Source organism: Miniopterus natalensis, chromosome 5 (assembly GCF_054644295.1).
Source record: "Miniopterus natalensis isolate mMinNat1 chromosome 5, mMinNat1.hap1, whole genome shotgun sequence".
Taxonomy (NCBI): domain Eukaryota; kingdom Metazoa; phylum Chordata; class Mammalia; order Chiroptera; family Miniopteridae; genus Miniopterus; species Miniopterus natalensis.
Genome location: NC_142085.1, coordinates 32,875,550 through 32,888,672, shown reverse-complemented (window position 1 = coordinate 32,888,672; position 13,123 = coordinate 32,875,550). Strand labels below are relative to the sequence as shown.

General features: G+C 37.8%; 1 pseudogene; it reads right to left on the bottom strand.

Annotated features, from left to right (window-relative positions):
• Positions 1-593: 593 nt before the first annotated feature.
• The window catches only part of LOC107523891 (heterogeneous nuclear ribonucleoprotein A1-like), an 88,053-nt pseudogene continuing 75,523 nt past the window's right edge, over positions 594-13,123 (bottom strand).

Genomic DNA, 13,123 nt, shown 5'->3' with positions numbered 1-13,123 from the left:
GCCAACAATCGTTAATAGACAAATAAACTCTATGACTCTGCTTGGGTGACTCTTTTAATGATGAGCTCCAGGTCACAGCACAGTAACTGTCAGTTCAGCTACATCAAGGTTTCTGAAGACAGTGGTTTCTGTGCCCAAGCAGGTTGTAAATAAATTTCAGATGGAACCTGGCATCACCCTGAAGGAACTCTAACTTCACACTGTTGGAGTAATTTACCAAGATGGCTTCAGAGTAGACTAACTTTACACAGCACATTTTAAAAAAGACACATTTATTCAGCGTCATGATCAGACTATTATATTTAGCAATCAACAGCATAAGTGCAAAAATGCTCATACATTAAAATCCTATGTTGGAATGCTTTACACTTTCCACAGAACAGAAACTGAAATAACCTGTTATACAATTAGTTACAAATACAGTCCTCGAGTTTTTTGCCCATTCACATGAGTGTTGTATAAAACATGTCTTCTTTGTAGCAGCTAGGCCCTGCCACCACTGTGCGTGGCTGAGTTTATAAATCTATTGTAACCCGTAGCTTCCTTGTCACTTCTCTGGCTCTCTCCTGCTAAGCTTTGCTTCCTGGTAGTAATTAAAACCTTCTGCCACTGTTGCAGCCATTGCCACTGCTGCTGGAACCACTACAGCCACCTTGGTTTCATGATTTGGCAGAGTATTGTCCTCTATCACCATAGGGGACAGAACTTCTGCCTCCAAAGTTTCCTCCTTTCATGGGTCCAAAATTTGAAGACTGATTGTTGTAATTGCCAAAATTACTCCCACCTCCAAATTACTTCCACTACCATTGCCAAAGCTGCCTCCGCCTCTGCCTCCTCCACTGTTGTAGCTGTCATAGCTGCCACTCCTGCCTTAGCCACTGCCATGGTTTCCATAACTCTGTCCACCGCTTCCATAGTCTCTGCTTCCTCCAGAGTAACCGGTCCAGCTCCTCCATTACCACCATCATTACCAAATCCATTACAGCCATCCCCACTGTCACTGTATCCACTACCACCATGACTGCCACCAAAGCCACCTCGACCATTGAAGTTTACTCCATGACTGAAGTTGTCATTCCCACCAAAACCACCTTCATGACCACCTCTGAAGTTTCCAGAACCACTTCAACTTCTTTGGCTGGATGAAGCACTAGCCACCTCTTGCCTAGATGGGACTTTCCTTACTTTGCAGTTGTGGCCCTTCACAGTATGGTTTTCTGAATGACAATCTTGTCTACAGAGTCATGCTCATCAAAGATTACAAAAGCAAAGCCTCTCTTTTTGCCACTCTCTCGGTCAGTCATGATTTCAATCACTTCGATTTAAAATAATATTTTAGTGATGTTCTCCAGTGTCTTCTTCAACACTGCTGACAAAAATCTTTTTCACAGTTAAGTGGGCACCAGGTCTTTGAGAATCTTCTCCTAAGACGGCCCTCTCCAGTTCCGCAGCTCTCTCACCCGCCTCGTGTAGCCCTGCCTTCATGGCTGCACCCACCTCCTCCACAGAGGCGTCATGACCAACCCAAAGCCTCTGAAGAGCTTGGGGTTTGGATCTCTCACCAGGACACAGCCCGTGAGCATCCCCATCACTCAACATGGCTCCTCAGACTCACTTCTTGTTTCAAAGTTCAAACCCCTGAGGAAGAGCTTCCACAGCTATTCAGGCTCTTTGGGAGACTCTGACTTAAAACATTACGACTGCAGGAGGGGAGACTTTAACGATGCTTACTTGGTGGCATCCACCAGCAGAAAGTCAATTGCATTTTTTTAAAACCCTGTCATTCTTGCCTGGCTGGTGTTGCTCAGTGTCTGAGCCTTGTCCCATGCACCAGGAGGTCACCAGTTCAATTCCTGGTCAGGGCACATGCCCGGGTTGCAGGCTCAACCCCCAGCAGGGGGCGTGCAGGAGGCAGCAGATTGATGTTGATGTTTCTCTCTCATCGATGTTTCTCCCTCTCCCTCTCCCTTTCCCTCTCTTTAAAATAAATAAAAAACATATTAAAAAATAAATAAAATTAAAACTCTGTCATTCTTAATTAATTGCATAATAAACACCTCTCTAGTCCAAGATCTGCAAATGAATGAAAGTCCAGCTGTTTGCATAGAACAAAGGGGTCTTATGGATGCAATACGAATGTTCTGTGCTACTTTTATTTCCCCAGTAATTTTTCTTTTGTGTAAAATCCATTATTTTTCAGGATAATATTATTTTCACTATTTTTCTGATTTATAAAGCCAAGGTTCTAATCCAAGTATTTTATTTCCATTCCTCTTTTAAAACATTATAATAGAGGCATATTTTTCTTTATCTCCCATTTTAAAAATTCATTCATTAAAATCTTAACTATTAATAACTAAAACAAAAATCTTCTAACTGAACATCCTGCATCTTGGACACTTTTAAAAGCACTTGAAAAATATATAAAATTATCATCATCCAATCTTTATAAGATATGTGTAATTCCTTAGTCTTTCTTTTATAAAAAGAAGTCATATAATTACCTTAAAAACATTCTTTGACCTAAGAAATATCTATTTAACTTATAGCTTTCACACCCCAAACTCTCCTGGAGAGTTTTTCTCCACAGGGAGCCCTGAACCAAACTTTATTTCTGAGACCAAGACTATTTTGCACCCAAAGGTTTGAGAGTGCCTTAGCCATTCCCGCTAGAACCCAAATAGTAATCCATCATTTCTGTCGCCGGTTTAGCCAGGCCCCAAAGACCACCGTCTATCCTGCCCAACTTTAACAATGAAATTAGGGTAAACTTAGGGGTTACATAAACTTCAGATCTCTTCAAAGCAGGCCAAGCAAGTTCTCAAGGTAATAAGTCACGAGACAAGGCCCCCAGGAAGGGCAGCCTGCTCTAACTCCTTCTGCTGATGATCTCATCTTATCTGTTGAAAGGCAACCTGCTCCAGAGGCCTCCAGGATAAAAGTGCTCAACCATAGCCCCACTAGGGTAATTTGGCCAGTGTTGATGGAAACATGGGAAACAAATAGCAGCCAAGAGTCACTTGATGAACTTAAAAAAAAAAAAAAAAATCATTTCTCTCAAGAAATATATATTGTGCTCCTCCATGTAATGGACATAAATAATTTTTTAAAATTTAACTTTAAGCAAATTAAACTTCCTTGCATATTTCTTCAGTGTGACATATTTCGGAGAACTAGAGAAAAATGAAGTTGATTGTCCCAGGGAAGTATTTCAGATTGAGGTATCTGTTTTCAAAGTATCTTTTTGTTGTTTCTAGTCTTTTTTTTCTTCTTCCTCACATTATGTAATTATCTTGGTTCAATCTTGGACCAGAAACCTCCCATGTTATGTTTTTTATCAGTTGCAGTGAATGTTGTTTTCATCTGCCCAGCATGTTTCAACCTGGCAGTGTTCATTTCTCTCATTACAGCTCCCCTACTTCTCTTTAGATATAAGCAGATTTTGAAACTCATTTGAAAACATTTTAAAATAAAATTGTACAGATTTTTTCTTGATAATGATAAAAAGACCACAATGCCACAATAAATACAAGGTTTAAAACTAAATACTTTCAGGGATAGATACTGAATTAAGCCATGCTTCATTAGACAGACTTCTGTCAATTAAATATCATCATTTTGTTGATAGGAAGAATTGTAAATGTCTCTTAAAGAAAATTATTTTGCAGAGGTGGAATTATTAAATACATAATTGTAAATTGTACCTACAGTGTTTCAGATGTTAGAAGAAAAAAATGTTTCATACTCAAGTCAAAAAAGAATATGCAATAGATTTTCCCCCCTCAGTTTATATTTCTCTGTTTGTTCACCAAAAACTTAGTAATTTAACAGGGGCATTTGCATGAAGTCATTGCATAGTTATCTTTAGAGAAAATCAAATAATAGGCTTTGAATGCAGAGAAAAGAAAAGAAAGACACAATACAGAATCAAATTAATTCATAAGAAAAAATACAGTGGACAATCATTGCCCTTGTCAAATTGGTTCCCAGAAGGAATCTCAAATCAACTATGAAGTTTATGTAATAGTCAACAAGTTTTTATTCTGAAACTTACTGTATTTCTTACACTTGTGTCAGTTCTAATGATTATCAGAAGTTGGCTCAATTACAAGTATTACTGCATGATATAGTACAACCAATTCAGAATTGTATAATATATTCATATGTTCTTTCAAAAAACATTTACTGTGTACCTACTAAGAGCCTGACACTGAACTAGATGCTAGAGATACAACCAAAGGCACAACAAATCACCGTCTCTGTCCTAGTGGATTTTTTAGTCTAGAGGTGCAGTTAAACGTCAATCTCCTAAGTATATCACTGCAGCTGTGCTTAAGTGCCACAGGCAAAGGTCCAGGGTGGTATAAAATGGGTGCCCACAGGGACTTGATCTGAACTGAGAGGGAGAACAAAGGCCGTTTGTCTTCTGGGTTTCCAGGGAGACAGCGCGGTGAATGCAAATACCGTCCTAGTGGTTTTTTTGTTTTGTTTGTTTCTTAAAGGTCTGATATCCTGGTGAATTGAATTTGCTCCACTTAGTGTTATATTATGCTGCCCACACCCCAAAAGAAAATAATTTTAAGAATCAAGGTGCTCTCTTGACCTTCACGCAGAGTTGAGCCTTTAAGTAGAGGATCATGATATAGAATGGTATAGATAAGATCTCTTTCTTGAGATTCTTCATCAAATCTATACCAAGTTTATATATTTTAAATGCCTACCACATTACAAAACAGGCCTAGGCATAATGTAAAGAGTGGATGCTACAAAACCACCTCTTGTTTTGTATAATAAAATATTCATTGTGATAAATAACTTTGATTTTAACAAAGCATCAAAGAGAAGCATAACTCCTGTATAGCTGAAGCTAATACAAAATAATATTGAACGTAAACTGTAATTTTAAAAATGAACAACCAAAAAAAGAGACATAACTCTTATATAGCATAGATGTACATATTGCTGAAACAGCATTAGTAATGTCAACCATCGAAAGGATGGCATTGCCTGGCCAGCGTGGCTCAGCGTGGCTCACCTATGATCCAGGTGATCACAGTTCAATTCCCAGCCAGGACAGGGCACATGACCGGGTCGCGGGCTCAATCCCAGTAGAGGGTGTGCAGGAAGCAGCTAATCAATGACTCTCTCATTATTTATGTTTCTATCTCTCTCTCTCCATCTCCCTTTGTCTATCTGAAATCAATAGACATACTTAAAAAGATGGCATCTTTTTTGTCGTAGATCTACATGCCAAAGAACAAGTGTTTAAATGTCCAAACACTTTCTAATTCTGCTCAACACTATTTAGATGCTTAAAAATAAATAAACTTAACTGTGAAAATACATAAGGTTAATTCACTCTGAAATCTTCTGCATTTGTGTGGATTTGAAAGTTTAAATATTTTAAACTTTGGGAGTCAGTACATAGCTACATGTACATTTAGAGAAGCATTACTTTTGCCTGGATGGCTTCAGTGGCTTAGCTTTGAGGGAATGTCAACATCTTTCTCCTGGTTACCTACCCCGCTAGTCCTGTTCCTCTCCTCTTTTATGTTTCAGGGTCCTTGCCAACTCTCACATCTTTTCACCATCCTACTAACAAGCTCCGAAAGTATGGACTTACCTTCTGAGTAAGACAAGTATAATTTGCCTTCAATTCTGAACATCAAAACAAGGGACTAGAGCTTCATCTAAAGGTCACAAAGCAAGAAATATAGAAAAATTAGGAAACTTTTGGCAATATGGCAAACTATGCTAATACTCCAACATTCTGAATAAAATAATGATATCAGTGAATGAAATCAAAGGATGAAATAAATGGAATGATATACCATGCTCATGAATAGGAAGACTCAATATTGTCAAGGTATCTGTTCTTCCCATCTTAATCTGTAGAGTCAATGCAACCCCAATCAAAATTCCAGAAACATATGTTATGGATATCAACAAACTGTTTCTAAAGTTTATATGGAGAGGCAAAAGACCCAGAACAGCAAACACAATATTGAAGGAGAAGAACAAACTTGGAGGACTGATGCTAGCCAATTTCAAGACTTATTGTAAAGCTGCCTTTACCAAGACAGTATGGTGTTGGTGAAAGACTAGACAAACAGAGCAATGAAACAGAATAAAGAGCCCAAACATAGACCCCATAAATAGAATCAACTGATCTTTGACAAAAGAAGAAAAGCAATACAATGGAACAACTGTAAACTATGGACTTTGTGATGTGTCGGTGTAGGTTTATCCTTGGTAAAAAAATGCCTCATTCTGGTGAGTGAAGATAATGGGGAAGCTATGCATGCATGACTGAAGTAGGGGACACATGAGAAATCTCTGTACATCCCTCTCAATTTTGTTGTAAATTTAAAACTGTTCTAACAAATGAAAGTCTCTAAAAAATAGTATCATAAATCATAGCTTAGGTAGAAAGACAGAAAAGGAATCCCCAAGTGATCAGAAACTACAAAAGATCTCAAAGCCAGGATGAAAAGCATGAACTGATGATGTTCAGGGACTGGGAGAATCAAAAGAAAATGAGTCATGGTTTTCCTTAATGTTTGTCTTAAGTTTCACCTATCAATCAGAATTTTCTATTCCTTCTGCTATAAAAGCTATTTTATTTTATGTATCCAAATGATTTAAAAAATATTTTTATTACTTTGCATAAGAAATATATTGATTTTTGCTCTTCTCAATATTTTGTAATAGTTAATCAGAAAAATCATGATTCTCAAAAGCAAGATCTCGTGAAAATTTTTTATATAACTAATATAATTAACTGGTATGCTTAGGAGAAGACACACTTTAATAATCATTAAAAAGATACAAATATAAATGAAAATCCACAGGTTCCAATTTCCACTGACTTGACTGTGACCCTGAGAAATTCACTTGATATTTATCTGTCTCAATTTAGCCATTTCTAAAACCATTTTAATAATATTCTTAATTTACTTCTAATGACAGTAGGAGACTTAATTAGTGTTGGTAAACTAATTTCCTTTGGTTAAAAAGTTTAGATAATTATGTATTACTTTAGTGTTCTTAATTTTGAAAGTATTTTAAGATGTTTAAATGATTAAATCTGCAAACTTTTTAATAGCTTTTATTTTATTCAATTAATCACAACATATTTTAATTTTTAAAGCATATATATGACTTTTCAAAGTGATAAAATCTCTTTCACTCAATTAAATTACAACAAACTATCCTCTCCTAAATTTAAAACTCTTTGTACCTCATTTCTTACACATATCCATTGTTTTGTTTTCACTTTTTATTTTATTCAATGCCAATATGATTAAATCTAAGAAAATTTGTTTTTAGTTGAAAATATATATCAGTAGGTTTTAAATAAACTTTAAATACTGGACTCGTTCATCTTATTCCTTTGAATGGTGTGACTACGTGTGAACATGTATATGTGAGTGTGATGGGTGGAGGGATAGAAAATGAGCTCAAAATATATGTGTTAGAAGTAAACTTCATTACAAATATGTAATTGATGTAAGTGGATCAGGTAAAGCAATATAGGACTTGGGTATTGAAGAATAAAATACATATTGTCTTATCATATCTCTTCTTCAATAATTTAACAGGAAAAATAATTTTAGGAAAGTGACTTTTATCTGTATTTTATTACAGGGCCATTTTTTCTAATATCCTAGCCTTGGTTTTGCCTAATGCATTTTCCTCACTTCCTTTTATGTCCCCAAATGATCAGATCTCCATTTGAGTAAAAAGTAATATGGTGAAAACGGCCTTAAAATTAGCTTTCCACAAGAGATGACATAAAATATCAGTGCAAAAAAAGAGATAATAGAGATCTAGGGAAAGCATGTCAGGTTAGGTATTCTGGAGCATTTACCTGTCTTTTATAAAGAAAGGCAGAAATTATCAGTCCACTAATAATAATTTTCATAAGATTTTGGTGTTCCAGGAGCAGTGCCGAGGGACATTTGCAAAGTGTGCCTTCACTAACTGAAGAGTTGCTTTTTCCAAGGGCTTTGCCCATTCCATCGGTGAGGGCAGCCTGTGTATCCAGCTCATTCCATTTAAGAGCATCTATGCTCATTACTGGCCCCATCCCTCTGTTCATTTCCTTAGCCATTAACTTAGCTACATGTCCTTTCTCATCAAAACCTTTGTTGGTGCTTTGGGGGAAATGCAAAATTTGGTCAGGTCTCAGTTATCCACATGGACACTCATGTTGTACTTTTTCCCTTTATTCCTACTCCATTAAATCAAGTGTGAGTTAGGAAGAGTTGTATGATATAATACTGGAAAGATGTGTTGAAGTCAAATTATGAAAAGCCTCAAATGTTGTACAAAGGAATTTTACACTTTGTGAAATATGGCAGTGGGGAGCTATGGAAGGCATTTGAGCAGTGGAGTACAATATTCTAATTGTACTAAGAGGAAATATCTAGAAGATTAAAATAATTTAATCTTATATTAAAATAAATAGATTAAGAGGGTGGTGATTAAAGCAGAATTAATCAGGAGATTTTTTTTTTTAAATCAGTGAAGCAGTGATGAGGGCCTAAACTAAGATGATGTTATTGGAGATGGAGAGAAAAAGAGAGATGAAAGGGAGTTTTCAGAGGCAGAGGTTGGAAGAGTCAGAGAAGACCCCAAGGCTTTGAAAAAAGTGATTAAGAGGATTGGGGTGGCAATAACAGATGGAAGATCTTAGGCATGCTGGGGTGTGAAAAGTCACAGGCCAGTCACATGAGACTAGAAGGGGAACGAGATGAGGGCTGGAGTGAGAGAATCCACAGAGAGAGAGGCAATGAAGTGGAGAGAAAATGAAAGAGCCAAGGAGAGAGCATAGAGGAGAGCAGAGGGAGGAGGAACCTGAAAGCTCGCCAACAGGGGGAGAGGGGGAAAGGGAATGTGGGGAAGGTAAAGGCAAAGAAAGAAAGGTGAAGAAGGAAGAGTTGCGCAGTCTCACAGGTGGCCGAGAGATCGAGAAGGGTGCGACTGAAAAAGGGGCCCTGGGGAGGGAGGCTTTGGCCCTGGCCATCTGGACACGTTATCCAGTTTCCAGTTTTCTTTGTCACTGCTCCTCTCTCTGGCATAAAGAATTGAAAGTTGACTCTAAAGACACATTCAACACTGCTGCATATCATTCTAGTCTCTTCCCTTTGTTTTATAACCTGTTGTCTTTTCTCTCGAACTTGGGTTGTGAAACCAAAGTTTGAGAACCACATTTACACTTAAGCTCTATAAAATGCTGGGTTACCTACTGTCTAAATGACATGAAGCGGGCATTGCCAAATTAGGTCTTTTTCCAAGGTGCGGCCTTAGTTTTATAATCCCAGCCCTATAAAGGTATGAATAAAATATTTCTTTTCAGAACAGGACTTTAGTTTTCTGGGAAATACTTTTTATAATAAATGTACAAGCACTTTTTTAGGAGTAATGCCAAATGATCTGTTCAGAAGTGGCCCTTGACTTCAAATAAGTGAGTAGCCTCTTTTCATCCATCTTACTCTACAATGAGTTTCATTGTCCATCAGGCCATTGCTGGCTGCTTTCTTACCTAAGTAGAAACATGCACCTAAAAACACAGAAGGGCAGCAAGCAGCCCTTACCATGTAGAATTTTAAAGTCACCTGTCCTCTGGCAAAGATAATAGCCACCATTTGCCCAGCCTGTGCTTTCATCAGCTCCGGAGCTCTCCTCTGTGGCTGGCATGATATTTTGCCAATCTACTAGGTAGACTGCCAGATGTCCGCGTGGTGTGTTTTACTATTAGAAATAGATTTACTAAGAGGCTAATGAGGGTTAAGCTTACACAGGCCCTTTCCACGTCACATGTTTCAAAATTTGCAAAAGTGAGATATTTTGACAATGATCAGCTGTGAGCACTTTCTTTTTCCACCTTGACTTCTCACCCTTCCTGAAACTTAATCACATTGTCTTCCTCCTATTTGTTGGTCTTGGGGCCATGGGTGTCTTTGGAATCCAGCTCAGAGAAACTTAGTTTGGGAATCATTTGGTTCGAGATGGCGCTTCCATGTTATTTCCAGCCATCCTGGTGAGGGAGTGGTTTTGAGGAATCTCCCACTCCCCACTCCTGAGCCAGTTCCCCCAGTGTCACAACAGATAGTAGGTTATGCTGTGATGTGAACGTGTCCTAGAGAGTCTGGCATCAGAAGTGTGCAGGTGGCACAGAGTCTACCAGTGGAAAACAAAGCTCACAGCTCCTGTGGGAAAGAAACCTAGCAGTGATCTTCCCCAATTTGACAACAATCCTAAAAACACAAACAATAATGAGTTGCGATGCTGAAAGAAACTTCCTAAGCTGACAATAATTTTTAAAAAAAAGACAGGTTTTAAGCAAACATGCTAAAGGAAAGACAATTATTTTTCGTTTCTCTATTGAAAAAGACCCTACAAAATAGTCATCATATGAAGTTTGCAGCAAAATAAATGTAGGAAGAACATTTCATAGAGGTGGGTCCATAATTAATGGAAAATACTGTATTGTATTATTTGTATCATTTTTCTAAATTTGTGATGCTGATAGAACTGGCTTCATGTGTATATAATCTATGCAGTCACATAGGGCCCTACACTCAGAAGGGCTGAGTGCTGTGTTTAATGCCTGCTGTTGTCATCTTGAAATTCTTAATTTTTGATGAAGGGACTTTGGAGTGTCATTTTGCACTGGGCCCTGTAAATTATATCGCTGGTGCTCACAACAGCCTCTCTGCTGCTGGTGAGAACAAAAGAATTAGTGCAGTAACTGAATGGAGAAATGACAAGCCCTAGATGCCAAAGTATTTCTCAACTTTTAAAAATTTGTAATTCTTGTGATTTCTCATTCTGAATAAGCACCTTCATACTAATTATTGATTTCATAAATGGGTCTTCTTTTTGGTAAAGAAACCTCCCCTAACCAAAAAAAAAATTGTGTAAGCTTCGGGGCCCGCAAGATCCTCTGCCGTGGCATGTGTCCTTCAGGCTTTAGTTTTCCAGAACTGGATAACAGCTGGTAAATTATTCAGACTCAATTCCTGTCTTCTGTCCAATTTGGGATCATTTCTCAGCTTTTTTGCTTTTACTTCCAGCAGAGGCTGGGAAGAGGTAGAGGGAGAAAAAACAAAAGTTGGCCGATTCTCATTTGTTAAGAGCTCCAGAAATCAAATAGGAAGTGCAGAAGTTGAAAAGAAGGGGTTTTTATATTGTTTGCCACTTTCTTTTTGAGGAGGCTGGCCCTGTACCGTCATTTCCAAGCTCCACCGCTGAAGGGAGGTATGTTTGTTTGTCTAATAATCTCCTTATCTTGTCTTGCCTACAGAGCTCCTTTCAAGTTACAGGAGACATTTCTCAGTTGTGAATTTCCCTTGCTTTTTTCCTTTGCTCCACTGCAAAGCTTGTTATGGTTGGGAAGCTGGAGACAGTAGCCAGCTCATTAATTCCACTTTAGAAGGGGGTGGGTGTGAGTGAGCAGAGCCAAAGCTTAGATGTGTGTGACCTTCCCCATACACATCCTTCTCTCCATCTACAGGAGTGACAGCCCCTAAATTCAATCTCACTCTGGTACAGTGGTCTCCTACCAGTCTATTTTAAGGATGAATTCACATAAATTTTTCACTTTTATTAAAAGGCACAATTGTTTTCTTAAGCTGGTAGGTTTGGAAAATACTCATTCCTTTGGATAATGTGATGAATTGTTTCTTAATATGCACAATGGATCTTCACCAATATTTACCATAGTATATTTAAAATAAAAGACTGTGTGAAACAATGATTAAACTCTAATTTTCTTTAAGAAATTGATTACCCATAAATTCTAAAGAATTTAGGAGGAAGCTAGCTAGTGATACAGGGAACTTCTTCAATATATTAATTATCATTTTTAAGATGAGGTTTGAAATTAGATTCGGATTGCAAATTACAGCTTTGTATGGACTCCCCACTGCTAGCTATTGAAATCTGGCTTTGGGGGATGAAGCAATTTGGCTTCCATAATAGGACTATGAGAACCTATTTCCCACTGGTAGAATAATGCGTCTGCAGCCTGAAATGCAGGAATCCAACATTTGCTCTCTGACTGGGTCACCAGTAGGGACACATTAAATGCAAAGAAAACAGGCATGGAAAACCAACAATCTGCCCATGCATTTCAAATTTATTCTAGAGCCTGGCCTCCAACTCATTTTACTCAGTTTCTCAGATGTGGCTCACAAAATTGTATTTTCCTTTCTATAAGAATTGACCTTCTGATGTTTTTTAGGCATGTGAGATATATAGATATAGATTGATATATATGATTAGATATAGATATAGATATAGGTATATAGATATAGATGGAAATACATACAGATATAGATATATACATCTAAAGGCCCAGTAAGGTGCATGCATAGCAATTAACCCCACCCCATGTTTTGTCATCTAGCAGTCTACAATAAATTTCAGATACTTCAATGGAAAAAGACCTTCATTTTAGGCCTGGAAAAAGAATCCATTTAGCATCTTCCTCTGTATGGCTAGGGTCTGAGAAGTGCCACTCTGTGTATATATAGCTACACATAGAGAGAGATCTGTATCTATAGCTATACCAATCTGTATCTATAGATATATAGATATAGATGCAGGTATAGATATACACACAGTGGCACTTCTCAGACCCCAGCCACACATAGGCTCCAATAGATTCTTTTTCCAGGCCTAAAATGAAGGGTTTTTTTTTTTTTATTGAGGTATCTGAAATTTATTGCAGATTTCTTGATGACAAAACATGAGGTGATTAATTGCTATGCAATCACCTTATTGGGTCTTTCAGGAATAGTTTAAGAGCTGCCTAGCAAGACACAGCTTGCACCTTTACAAGTTAAATATATACCAGTTGACTGCCTGACTTCACACTCAGCCACCAACTTCTCTCTCGCTAGGGGATATTTCCCCAGTGGAGACTGTTGATTAAGTCATGGCATCTACTTTTCAAATATACCTCCTTGCTCAGAATTTCTTGGAAGTTCCTCCACAGTTTCAATTAATTTTACTGCTTCTTTCGGTTGCTTGGAGGGGGCTGGGGAAGTGAGGGATGCAAAAAAGAGAACAGATTTGTAACAGTTTATCAAAATTATTTTGCCCCATGGGGTTT